The following is a 15004-nucleotide window of genomic DNA, read 5'->3' on the forward strand; positions in this document are numbered from 1 at the left end:
CATATCTGCCCCAGATCACCTCCTAGCCTGCTTTAGAGAACGGGCAAGCTTCCGATCCCTATGTTCTGTGATGCGGTGTGGACGTTCTTGTCGCCTCCTCGTGGTTTCAGCATTTTTCAACCACTTTCTAAAGATGCTCACGACAGTAGCACGCGAACAGTCTACCAACTTCGCCGTTTCCGAGATTCTCGGTCCCAGGCACTGGACCACAACAATCTGGCTTTTGTAAAAGACGATTAACTCGGCGAATTTCCTCATTTGCGCCACATATAGTCGCTAGAATGATTCCCCGTTCGTCTCTGCTCAGCTCCTCCGTACACTTCTCTTTACCGCGTCCACTCAGTGCCACCATGAAGCATATATCGTAGCCGGCCGGTGTAGCCGAGCGGTTCTAGGCGCATCAGTCTGGAACCGCTCGACCGCTACGGTCGCAGGTTCTAATCCTGCCTCGAGCATGGATGTGTGTGATGTCCTTAGGTTAGTTAGGTTTCAAAAATGGTTCAAATGGCTCTGAGCACTATGGGACTTAACATCTGTGGTCATCAGTCCCCTAGAACTTAGAACTACTTAAACCTAACTAACCTAAACACGAGGGCGGTTCAGAAAGTAACCTCCGATTGGTCACAGTGCGGGTTGTGGGGGGAGTAGCGACGCCATCTGTGCGTTCACGCACTCAACAGGTCAGTCGGCATCAAGCCGTGGTCGAGTGAACGTCGTACCTGCGCTAGTTTAGTTTTTGTGGCAGTTTGAAATGTGTGCTGCAATAGAAAACCCCGCCAAATGTGAAGTGCGTGCTGTCATAAGGTTTTTTACAGCCAAAGGATATTCTGCAGCAGCTATTCATCGTGAGCTTTGTGCCGTGTACAGACCAAGAGTTATGAGTGAAGGAGTTGTCCGTGAATGGGTACGTTTATTTAAAAGTGGACGAGAAAACGTTCATGATGAAGAGAGGAGTGGTAGACCATCATTGGTGACTGACGAACTCGTTCAGACAGTTGATGCAAAAGTTCGTGAAAATCGACGTTTCTCAATGTCGGAGTTGTCTACTGGTTTTCCACAGATTTCTAAGACTCTCTTGTACGAGATAGTGACAGCAAGATTGGGTTACCGTAAGTTCTGTGCACGATGGGTGCCCAAAATTCTTACCGACCACCACACGTTATGAGGACGAAGGAGAACCATTGTTAAACAGAATCGTGACCGGTGACGAAACCTGGATTAAGTACGTGAACCCTGAGACAAAAGAACAATCAAAGATGTGGGCACATTCAAATTCGCCTACCAAACCAAGAAAAGCCTCGCAAGATTTTTCTGCCAGAAAACTGATGGCAACGGTGTTTTGGGATGCCAAAGGGGTGTTGTTGGTTGAATTCATGGAACGTGGTACGACCATTAATCAAGACGTGTACTGTGAAACAATAAAAAAGTTACGACGGGCTATACAAAACAAACGCCGTGGTATGCTGACTTCCGGTATCGTTTTTTTGCACGATAACGCCCGTCCTCACTCTGCTCGCAGAACAACGGCCCTTCTTGAGTCCTTCAAGTGGGACGTTATCAACCATCCACCTTACAGCCCAGACCTGGCGCCAAGTGATTATCACCTCTTCATGCATTTGAAGAAATGGCTCGGGTCACAGCGGTTTGATGACGACGAAGAGCTCAAAGATGCGGTCACAGGCTGGCTCCAGGCGCAAGCGGGTGATTTTTATGCAGAAGGAATTTCAAAGCTTGTGAAGAGATACGATAAGTGCCTCAATCGCTATGGAGACTATGTAGAAAAATAGTGCAAAGATGTAGTTGTAAGATGTATATATTAAAATATTTTTATTTAACTTGGTGTATTTTTTTAAATCAACCGGATGTTACTTTCTGAATGGCCCTCGTACATCACACACATCCATGCCCGAGGCATGATCACGTGCAACCTATATGATAAAGAAAAATGTAAAAGTCTCAATTTTGTGGATTATTAAGATTAATAAAGGTAATATCGAAAACATACAATGTAGCTGGCTTCTATACGGAGCGACTAGCGCTCCTAGTCATGAGTAGGTCCTACATGACGTCACACCATCCACGGAATAGTTGCCGCTCGGCCAAACTGCTAGTCCGTCTTAGTCGCTTTTACGGATCTCCTCTTCTCTGTGGCCGAGCGGTTCTAGGCGCTACAGTCTGGAACAGCGCGACCGCTCCAGCCGCAGGTTCGAATCCTGCCTCGGGCATGGGTGTGCGTGATGTCCTTAGGTTAGTTAGGTTTAAGTAGTTCTAAGTTCTAGGGCACTGGTGACCTCATATGTCAAGTCCCATAGTGCTCAGAGCCATTTGAAGCATTTGAACCATATATCCTCGCACTGGACACTGCTCATAATGTTTTGGCTCATCAGATGCCCCTCCATTTCCACATCCAGTGACGCCATTAGGCTGAGGATGACACGGCGACCGGTCAGTACCGTTGGGCCTTTATGGTCAGTTCGGGCAGAGTTTAGTTTAATTTTAGTGTACGCGAGCTGTATCCATGCGAGTTAGGAGCTGGATGTGTGGCGAGCTGACACCTGTGTTTGGATCTCAAGAGGGCAAATTTTCTTTGTTGAATGTTCGTAAAAAAGAGAAGCACAAATCTGAGAAATATTGCTGAAAGTGAAGGTCTCATAACACATAATTAAGTATTTATTGAAATAAACAATCAGCTGCACAAAAGGAATTTTGTTTTCTTAACCGTTTTCAGGCAACTAGTGCCCTTCTTTAGAAGGTTATAATCGTAGTATTATTTGTTAGTGCCAGAAATTTGATGCATGCAGCACATTGCTGTGCTGTGCTTATTTTAATAAATAGAAATACAATTTCTAGAGATGGATAAAATACCATGATTAAACATTTTTGGTCTGCTGATTCGGCATCTTTTTGTTTGAAAGAGAAGTGGGAGGGAGAGGCTAAGAGGGAGAGATGCGACCGATCACTAACAAACTGAGGGACATGCAGATCAACAAGTAAGTTCACTTGCAGTAACCTACGTCGAAGATACTGGGGAAAACTATACTATCGGATATCAGCGAAAGCTGCTCAGGAAGATAGTAATTTTGTAGTGAACACATAGTGTGTTGTGGGGCGATCACTCTGGTGTACAAATAATTTAAAAGCCAAGATCGCTTAAAGACTGTTTACTAGATCAGTTTCAACACATTAAAGGTGCCATCATCGGATCTGAATGTAGCTTAACATGCATAAATCATTTGGGTGGTAATGAAAGGGTAGGATGTTGTAACAACGGGACTCATCTGGATCACGCAGTCCTAATTCATATCCTTCGTGCTCCGCCCAACGTTCCCAAAACCCTGTCTAGTTACATAATGCTCTCCCCTCTAAGAATCTCTATTTCAATGGGACGCTGCGCTCAAAAGCATAGGCACAAATCAGTTACGACAGCTGAAACCCTTTTCCCTACGTTCTTCTGTAAGCGACAGTACATACTGTCAAAACACTTCCTAATTAGCGCCTGAGTGCTCGCTACGGCAGACCCAGAGTTGTTTGCAGTAAAAGGAATATTGTTTCTGGTAAACAAATGGGCTCAACGTTGTAGCCTACAAACCTTTCGGTAGCGTATACTGAAACCAGTACGCAGCAAGTATTTAAAATTTAACAGGTACGTATAAATTATGGAAGATCCGTAAATTGTTGGCGCTGTACACAGTTTTCCCTTACGCTCGCAAATGTAATGCCTGCCGGGCGGTATTTCATTAGAGGGCCGGAGTGGAGGCCGCCGGGTCGCATATCAAACCAGCAGAGGCCTGTTTCCTGTTTTCCCCGCGGTGGTCGCTGTGCGCCGCGCACTGAGAGCAAAGTCTCATATTCGTACGCGCCCTGGACAACGGCTAACACAATTACTGGTGTCCCTCCTGCACGCCACTCATTATACTCTCACAAAAAACGAGCGAGTGCAACTTTGTTTATAAATCATTTGATTAGGTTCTATTACCGTGTGTTCTGATGCCTTAACAACGCTCCATCCAGCATGCGCATATGTGTAGGACTACACTACATCCACCCCCTCCCCACATCTTCTTCTCATCCCATCCGTCCCTCCTTCCATCCCCACCTTCTTTCCTCCCCCCGCCTACCACCTCCCCCCTCTCTCTCCCTCCCGCCCCTCCCTCCCTCCCACCCCACCCCCTCTCTCTCTCTCTCTCTCTCTCACACACACACACACACACACACACACACACACACACACAAAACCTCCCCCCCCCCCAACACACACACACACAAACAAACAAACATACACACAAGACCAAAGATGTATCGACGTAAATCTTACTTTAACGTATCGAGCATTATACACGCCACACAGCTCTAAAATGTAGGATGGAATATTAGTCTTTAATGTCCTGTTGGTCTTCTCCTTCCCAGCAGTGGTTAAGCCTCAGTAACCCGCTCCATCTTCATAGACATTATTCCCATCTTTACTTTGGTATTTTCACAATTCTTCTTCAGACTGGCTTGCATCTACTTGCAACTGTTGTTAGTCTTGTTTCGTCGTACTTTCTAGATGATCTTTGTTATTTTGTCCACTTGTATTTTATCCTTTATATACAAGCGACTCCTCACTAATTTCATCAGCTCTAAATAGATTTCGTTTACAATGTAGTCTTACATACGTTAGAAACTTCATTTCAGCTGTTCGGATGCGGCTTTTATGTCTGTCTCGCAATATCCATGACTCACATGTGCTTCTTATTTGCCTCATGTTACTTGGAGTTTACTTCATTTAATATCTACATTACAGTCGTCGTCAGAAGATACGTTATACCCGAGGCACCTAAAGTTAGCGATTTCTTCAATTAGTTGATTATTGATCATTATTTTAGCTCTAAGAGATTTTCTTCCTAAGAAAGAGATCATCTTTGTTTCGTTTACGGAAATATGTAGAGTATATTGCGTGAACACAGGTGCAACTTATGTAACGCTTAGGTGGCCGAGCGGTTCTAGGCGCTTCAGTATGGAACCGCTCGACCGCTACGGTCGCAGGTTCGAATCCTGCCTCGGGGATGGATGTGTGTGATGTCCTTAGGTTAGTTAGGTTTATGTAGTTCTAAGTTCTAGGGGACTGATGACCTCAGATGTTAAGTCCCATAGTGCTCAGAGCCATTTTTTTATGTAACGGTCTTCGCAGTCGATCATCTGTTTTATCTATATGCAGCTGGTTGTCAGCAAATTGAAGTGTATTAATAAACTCGTTTTGCTTTTGGTTAATACCTTGTTTAGAAGTGTGCTTTGCCAAATACTGTTGGTTTCTCCTTGACTTATAATTAATACCGCCTGCTCTTTTCCCTTTCGCAGAACCATCTGTTTGTTCAAATACAGGCTTGTCATTGCTCAAATAAAATGCTAGGGGTATTCATGTCTTTGTAAAATTTCCCGTAGTAATTTCTTCTCTACCTTGTCGAAAGACTTTTCAAAATTGATGAACGTTACATAGTCCGAGGGTTTTATTATCTCCGCCTCTCCGGCAGGAGTGGCCGTGCGGTTCTAGGCGCTACAGTCTGGAACTGGGCGACTGCCACGGTCGCAGGTTCGAATCCTGCCTCGGGCATGGATGTGTGTGATGTCCTTAGGTTAGTTAGGTTTAATTAGTTCTGAGTTCTAGGCGACTGATGACCTTAGAAATTAAGTCGCATAGTGCTCGGAGCCATTTGAACCATTTTTGAATCTCCGCCTCACCAATATTCTATTTATAATTAAAGCAATAACAGCCCTCGGTCGAAAAAATTAAGTCTTTTGACCTGGTTTCGGCACTACTATGAGTGAGTTTATCAGAAGTCTTAAAACTTAACTTGTGAACACATATTACAAGAGAACTCACTCGGCCGGCTGCTGTGACCTAGCGGTTCTGGGCGCTTCAGTCCGGAACCGCGCCGCTGCTATGGTTGCAGGTTCGAATCCTGCCTCAGGCATGGATGTGTGTGATGTCCTTAGGTTAATTAGGTTTAAGTAATTCTAAGTCTAGGGGACTGATTAACTCCGATGTTGTCCCATAGTGGTTACAGCCATTTGAACCATTTTAATTTGAACTCACTCGGTGGATCACAATATCCAGATAAAATACACCAATAATGACTTGGTCCCCCAAACACAGAAACGAACAGATTAGTACAACAGGTTATTCAGATTACAACTAATGACTGAGAAATACAATTACAGTCAAAGACTTGAAACGGCTAACAGCTAAATCTAACGACGAGGTCTGTCTTCTGTTTAACGGTAACCTGTGCCTTAGTACATTTGTTCCGGCTGTATTTACGACCAAGAGCTGATTAATTACAGCATTAATGATAGGGCACAAACGAGAAAGGAAAGGCACTGTAATAGCGTGACAAATTTTCCAACGACAACTGGAGTCTTAATACAATACTACTGCCTATATTTAGTCCAACGAGACGACCGAGTAAAACTCTGAGGATCGGGTGCAAACCAGATTATAATAAGGAAGGCAGGTAGACAATGAAACAAATCACAACGATGATTACAGAATGTTACTCTCCTTAATCAGCAAGCAGTTACATGGATCCACGGTGCGTCGCCGTGGTTATTGAGCGGTGCCGATGAAAGCCAGGTAGAAGAGGGCAGCCAGGCCACGAGCGGTCGTCCGACGCGAATGTTGCCAACCAACCGACGGGATGTCGGCCTGCTGCTTGTAGTCGACGCTGACCCCGGTGAAGTACTCCGGTATCTTCGCTCTGCGCAGGCCCTCCTTGCGGAGCTCGTGGTTTCGGCCGCCCAGACCTCATAACTACCTCTTCCCCCGACGTTACCACCAATCCCAAGACTTTGTGCCTCCCTCGCGGGCCAGCAAACCCCGTATATACAGGGTGCTACAAAAAGGTACGGACAAACTTTCAGGAAACATTCCTCACACACAAATAAAGAAAAGTTGTTATGTGGACATGTGTCCGGAAACGCTTAATATCCATGTTAGGGCTAATTTTAGTTTCGTCAGTATGTACTGTACTTCTACGATTCACCGCCAGTTGGCCCAATTGAAGGAAGCTAATGTTGACTTCGGTGCTTGTGTTGACATGCGACTCATTGTTCTACAGTACTAGCATCAAGCACATCAGTAAGTAGCATCAACAGGTTAGTGTTCATCACGAACGTGGTTTTGCAGTCAGTGCCATGTTTACAAATGCGGAGTTGGCAGATGCCCATTTGATGTATGGATTAGCACGGGGCAATAGCCGTGGCGCGGTACGTTTGTATCGAGACAGATTTCCAGAACGAAGGTGTCCCGACAGGAAGCCGTTCGAAGTAATTGATCGGCGTCTTAGGGAGCACGGAACCTATGACTCGCGACTGGGGAAGACCTAGAACGACGAGGACACCTGCAATGGACAAGGCAATTCTTCGTGCAGTTGAAGATAACCCTAATGTCAGCGCCAGAGAAGTTTCTGCTGTACAAGGTAACGTTGACCACGTCACTGTATGGAGAGTGCTACGGGAGAACCAGTTGTTTCCGTACCATGTACAGCGTGTGCAGGCACTATCAGCAGCTGATTGGCCTCCCCGGGTACACTTCTGCGAATGGTTCATCCAACAATGTGTCAATCCTCATTTCAGTGCAAATGTTCTCTTTACGGATGAGGCTTCATTCCAACGTGATCAAATTGTAAATTTTCACAATCAACATGTGTGGACTGACGAGAATCCGCACGCAATTGTGCAATCACATCATGAACACAGATTTTCTGTGAACGTTTGGGCAGGCATTGTTGGTGATGTCTTGATTGGGCCCCATGTTCTTCCACCTACGCTCAATGGAGCACGTTATCATGTTATCATAGGGGATACTCTACCTGTGCTGCTAGAACATGTGCCTTTACAAGTACGACACAACATGTGGTTCATGCACGATGGAGCTCCTGCACATTTCAGTGAAAGTGTTTTCACGCTTCTCAACAACAGATGTTGCTGTGTGTTTCCATTCCATGATTAATGTGATTTGAAGTGAAGGAATAAAATGAGCTCCAACATGGAAAGTAAGTGTTTCCGGACACATGTCCACATAACATATTTTCTTTCTTTGTGTGTGAGGAATGTTTCCTGAAAGTTTGGCCGTACCTTTTTGTAGCACCCTGTATATACGGGGTATATATATATATATATAGTGTGTGTGAGAGAGAGAGAGATTCCCTTACCAAACGAATAGGAATTGTTGGAGGGGAGGGGGAGTGGGAGTGAGTACATAAATATTTTGAATAGTAATAAAAGTCCAGAAACGTACCCTTTCCATTCTACTACGGTTTGGATGTGTAACACGTCAATGTCAGCTGAGGTAAAGAGAAAAGTCTCACAGTTGCTTATCCTGGTATGCCGTAAGGTAAACAGTCAACGCTAAGTCAGACTGTCACCTGATATCACGTAATGTCTGTCTTATTGTCTTACTGTTTTATTTAGGAGACTCCTGTAGAGTCAGGGGAAGATCTGCAGGCACGAATCGTGGCCGCTGGACTAGGAACTGAGAAGACAGCAGGTGGGGTGGACAGTGTATACCAGAACATAATTCATACGTACAATGTCTGTAACAACGCTGGTCGTCGCCATATCGAGCCACTGTTGTAATGCATCAGTACCGTTCCGTACGTGTATTATGCTGGGTTCTTATTGTTTTGCATTAATTTAAACACTTAATGTTTAGATACTATTACAAACAAATGTGCTTAAGTGATAAATGGGTGTTTCGTTATGTCAGGTAATAACTGAACTGTGTCACTACTAATTCAGTTCCTCAAACGTAAGTGGATGAGATAAACATTCGAATTGAAAACGTCGTACAACGAAAAGGGTCTTTTTTCCGGATATTGGTTCCTATTCAAATTATTGTGTACTCGCTCTCTTCCACAAACCTAGAAGTTCGTAACGGGAATTTTCGATCACCTTATATATGTATGTAAAATTTTGCAGAAAGCTAGAGCAGCACTTGTAGGATTAAACCTTCTTGTGGAAATAGTAAACAGCCCATCAATTGCAAATGGAAAGATTATTTAAACCTCATTATTATGGCTTCAACGTTTATAAATACGTCTTCTTCAGAAGGAAATATTGACAACTGGATTACGTGGTATGGAAGAGGTAAGTTAAAATACAGCCGAAAGGCGTCAGTCAAATATAAAATTTTCCCTCTATAATAAATGAAACATATGTATCACGATTTTTGTAACTTCGCATTTCCTCACGAACGTTCAGACCCCAAACGTCTAGAGAAACATACAGATTCTGCCCGGTCCTGACCTGTCACCCATAGAGCTTGCCTGGGATGCAATGAGGAGATGTATACTGCCACAACCAGCATCCAGCCAGTAGTCTTCATGAGCTGTCAAGTATATGCCTCAGGCACGGCTAGAAAACTGTCTAGGTGACAATCGGACACTGTATGCTTCCAAGACACAGCTAGGTGTATTCGTGCTAGTGAGGATCACCCTTATGTTGATAATGGATATCATTTCCAAATGGAACGAAAAGTTTAATCTTTTAATTGTTCTACTTCGGTATGCAGTGTTCTTTGTTTTGGAGCTGGTCATCTGCTGAATAGATTACCAATATGTGGTTCATACAAAATTCATCTGTCAAGTGACTCATAGTTGATGAATGGGATAGTGAAAAAATAGTGCTGAAAACATTGCGGACGCCAACTCTCAGACAAATCTATAGTTTTGTAGAAGTCTGCAGGCTTTCGTGACCGATTCTCTACTGATAAAATGTGAGTCGTAAGGCCACGTCACATTCCTTTTCAAACTTCTCCAATCCCGAAGAAGATACCTGCAGAGATATCGAATAGTTGAGCTTTGGGGAAGTCTGAAAAGAAATGTGACGTGGGCTAACGACTCAGTAGACTTTATCATTAAAATTATATATTACTCATTTACCGTGAACAGATTAGGGCCTTAGGCTCTCTGTTGCATATGACCGGGAACAACACACACACAAAACAATCACAATAACAATAATTTGCATGATTAATGAAAATAATAATTGGCAATTATTACAATAATAGTAATAGGAACACTAATAATGTTGATAAAATAGTGGAGAAATTAAGAATAATACTGATTAGTTATTGCATAACACACTCAGTAATAATAATTTGCATTATCAGTAAAAAGTAATAACTGGCAGTAATATTAATAACTGTAAAATTAATAATAATAGTAATAAAATAATGGAGGTATTAAGAATGATATTGATTAAGTTAGTACTTTTGAAGCCTTGCTTCGTATTATAAGAAGCGGAAGGGATAATGAAAGAGGAGAAGTTGAAAGGAAAATGATGATAGCTACCAGCAAAGATGAGAGATTTAATGGAGAACTCTGTAGAAAAGGGGAGGGAAAGTGGTGGGTGAGTGAGCAATGACGAGAGTGAGCTGCAGAAGAAATAGCTATTGTGATACCTGATTTTTGAAGTTTAAAAGCACTCCAGCTTCTCCAATATTTTGAGGAAATCGTTAATTCATGAGAACTTTTTTTGGGTATATCAAGAACTGGTTTTCAGTCCGTAACATGGAAGCCTCATACAGTCTAGCGCGAAAGCGTTCCTTGGGGCTATAACAGCATTATACCGGTTACGGATTCCAGAAAAAGGTCGTAGGAACTTACCTTGCTACCTGTCTTTGATTGCGTGAGACTATCAACACTACTTATGCCATTCACTGACGCTGTTATTTCCCTACAATCATCGCAACAGAAATCTCTGTCGTGTTTCCATTTCGCCTCAATAATCTCAGCTAGCCTAATTTGCTCATCTATCTTTCCAGTATATCGCTTCCTTGACACTTTCAAAGTCCTAGCATTCGACTACATTGTACGGCAGTTAACACAATAAACTCTAGCTAACACATGTGCTTGCTCCTGAGAAAATTGTAAACAGAAAGAGGGCGATTCAGTAAATGAGAAATTTTCCGCCGCCTTAGTCTCCATTTCAATGCATAATGTACGCTACTGGGATGTAAATCAGCATCCTTGTAGTCTTCACAGACTTAAACATCGCCCCGAGCTCATTTATCTAATTCGTATTCTCATGCAGGCAGTACGTTGTCGCAGTGAAATGCCTGCCGAAGAAACAGAAATCAGCTGTTCAGTTGGAGATATACCTCTGCCTGTGCTTCACGCGTATTAAATACCATATGTAACAGAAATGCTGATGATGAATATCCTAACAACTGCTGCGAAAGAACAGACCGAAATCAACACATAAGACAAAGTAGCCCAATAATAAATATTGTGCTGTAATTGTAACTGACATAAATTAATACAGACAATCACCTCTTTATGACGTTTGTGTTGACATATTGCTGACGAAAACACTGTCGTAATCGGAAACGTTAACAATCTGAAGATGTGCATGACAACCTGAAACCGGTAATGGTATTAAAATGAAGCAGTTTAAAATTATTTGTGGCTGATTTAGCTCTTCACCAACAACAATAATTTTTGTCCTTCGGTTCAAAACCTGTGTTACACCAATTTTAGATTACAAACCTACTGGAAGAGAGACCGATCGGAGATCAATTACGTACGTCACGGACCGCCACATGCGATTTAATTATAAAACAAGTTTCGCTGGGTAATTGAAGGCGGGAAATGGACAGAGGGAGACGCTGTTGCGTGTTCGCGGCCGAACACAACACAGCACAACAAGCCCCGGATATGAGTCCCATGCGGAGCGACCGGGGGAGAGCTGATTGCGGTGATACGGGTTTACAACCATACAGTCTACCATATGGGAGATATCTCTGATTCGCCGCATCATTGCATTTCGCTTTATCTTATTTCAATCGATGTCCGACACGCTCGCGCCCCATTCTCTTTATCTCTGTTACAATATATGTCTATAACCGCATCTACCCATCAAACGCGTTCTTCAATGTGTCTATGAATTTTTGCGTGTGTGTGTGTGTGTGTGTGTGTGTGTGTGTGTGTGTGTGTGTGTGTAGACGTAGACGTTATAGGAAGGTCAGAAAATTATCCCAGTTCACATATGATTTAGAAACGAGGTCTCTGCATCCCAGTTCACATATGATTTAGAAACGAGGTCTCTGCATGTAAAAGAAGCTGAAAGATATTTATAAAACATTATGATTTTCGAAAAAAATGTATGTTTCGTTCCCTCTGCACGGTTGTACAGAATTTTATTAGACTAAGCTTGGATGTAAGTGACGCAGAGAAAGCCTAGCGACCTGGAAAACTGTGGATTCTACACTAATATCGGCCGTTTTCAGTACTTTTTACCCGATCTCTCTTTCTCTTCCCCACAGTGAGAGACGAATTATGATCGAGAGTGCCAAAAATCAGACTATCAATACCACACTCATATAGTTCGTTTTCAATCACTTTTAAATATCGCCTCCTTTCTATTTATAACCCATGGCCTAAGTCTGCGCAGGGTGTTTTATCTACATAGTAATTTTTCTTATTAGCGAGTCATGTGTATATTGTTTTTCCCCACGCTCCATCCGTTCCACAGCTGCCACCCAAAGAGGTGATAGGAGTGTTTTACTCTAAGAGAATTACGTTTGATTTTAATTGTTCGGTTTCCAAAGGCGCGCTTATTTATTGTTTCATTTACACTTTCTTTCCCTAAGTCCTCTGTTGTAGTGTCGTTCACGTGATGCGTAAGTCATTTGTGTGACAAGTTTGGAAGTTACTGCTCCAGGTATACCGCAACATACAGGGACGGTAGCGGTGTTTCACACTCACAGGTTTCTATCCAGATAGTAAGTATTTTTGTAAAAAAATTGTTTGAAATTATTTCATTCGGTCCAGAGCTCTCCATCTCCCCCCCCCCCTTTTTCATGTATCACTAAGTGTACTAGTTGTGTCCCAAACCCACAGTATTCTTTACTAGGTAGCAGGTCATAAGTGGACCAAGTTTAGTGGAAATTGCTCACGACGTTCCAGCACTATACTGGAACAAACCCACATATCACCCTTCTCACAAAGATTTTAGAAGTTTGTAGTTGGGTTTGTGTATTTGCTTTATAGTACGTAAAATAACTCTATGGAGTTTCTGATTATAATTGAGGCAACTCATATGAAGGACTGTCAAATATCTTACTAATTCATAGGATGTCAAGGAACATTGTTTAGAGTTTTTGAAGTAACCCACATTAGCATACCATACGTTTCCGAGTATGCCGAAACGGACGTCCCTTTAACATTAATTCTACGAGGAACGACGGTGTTCTCGTAAGACTGTAACAAAGTAAATAAGCTTCCAAATTAAAGCATAATATGACAAATGTTAAAACGGAGATTGGTAAGGATTAGTCTGATAACCACATCTGTTGCATTTTCGAATGAACCATATGCTGGTGACAAGCAGTTCGCCGTGTACCGCTAAAAGGCACCGTCTGCTATGTACACTGTTCTTTGCTATTTTTGCGCTACTTTGTGTTACACGTTTGGTTAAATTCAGTGCTCTCGATTAGACTTTCTTTCCCTGACCCCTTCAGTTGTTTCCTGAATATATTGATTGTCACATGTAATTGAATTGAAACTATAACTGGTACTAAGAAAGGTAAGGAGTTTCATACACTGCTTTTGGATTACTACAGTGTAGTGGTTGCGCAATGTAAACAAGTTAGTTACTGCATCTATGTCCAATTTACAGTTGCCTCTCAGTATACACAGTTCACCAATGCATATTCACCTACTGTTTCTTGATTGGCTGATGTCAATTGGCTTGATTGGGGATCCTTTATGGCATGTGTATTTTACCAACTCATTGCACCACATACTACAAACGTCTAATGAACATTGCATAAACTCAAAATAATGCAGTAACACTCACAAACTTCGCAGATACACATTTATAAACATATACTTAAAAGAGAAAAAAAACATAAAAAGAAAAAAATCTCTTTATTGCAAAAATGGTTCAAATGGCTCTGAGCACTATGGGACTTAGCATCTGAGGTCATCAGTCCCCTAGAACGTAGAGCTACTTAAACCTAACTAACCTAAGGACATCACACACCTCCATGCCTGAGGCAGGATTCGAACCAGCGATCGTAGCAGTCGCATGGTTCCGGACTGAAGCGCCTACAACCGCTCAGTCACAGCGGCCGGCGCTTTATTGCACATAAAGAGTGTGCAGACTGACACACGTAATTGCCACAAGACTGAAAGCAATGTAAATAGACAATATCTGCTTATAAATATCATATTGGAACGAAAACGCGTTTAACGGCAATATTAATTTCGGTACATATAATATTTATAAACTAATAAAAGCGACTTAGAAATTCTGGAAACAAAGTTATGTAAGGCCCGTAACAACAACGACACGTAAACTCAGCGAAAATGCTATACATTTATATTCAAAGTTTCATTTCAAACAGGTTATGAGAAGGGAGCTTCATAACACTCAGGATGTTCGACAAATTCCAGTAACGTAGTCAGTATAAGAAACTGCCATATGACTCACTATGAAGAAAAATATGCGCTGTTTGTAGTCTCCTTCTTGATTAAATAATTGTAGCAGACGATAGAGAAAAACTTAATTCTACCACAGAGAACGCACTTTACGCTAACTGCACTGCACTTCGTAACATTTCCCCCCACTGTTCAGATGTTGTAGTTTCTCTACAATTTTTGAAACTACAGTACATGTAGTTCACATCACGTGCTAACTTCAAATTATTTTACGGGATCTTAGTTTACGACGAGAAGTGCTCTGATACCAATATAGTTTTACTAGAATGTCCGTGCTATACAGCGAAAACAATCTCTACTGCGGCTGTTACTGAATCGTCATTCATTTCTTATCAGTCACCAAAGACTTTTCTATACTTCCGTACTCACTTAGCGAAGGACTAATACTGCTGCTTACCAATACAATACTAAGATTGCCCTGTCGCAGAATGTTAACATGATCACAACCTTATAAAGTTTTATGTAGTGGCATAACATCAACAAATTTTCAAATGTATCCTTATAACAACCGTTAAGTTATGTTA

This window comes from Schistocerca nitens, chromosome 2 (genome assembly GCF_023898315.1).
Source record: "Schistocerca nitens isolate TAMUIC-IGC-003100 chromosome 2, iqSchNite1.1, whole genome shotgun sequence".
In the NCBI taxonomy this organism is placed as follows: domain Eukaryota; kingdom Metazoa; phylum Arthropoda; class Insecta; order Orthoptera; family Acrididae; genus Schistocerca; species Schistocerca nitens.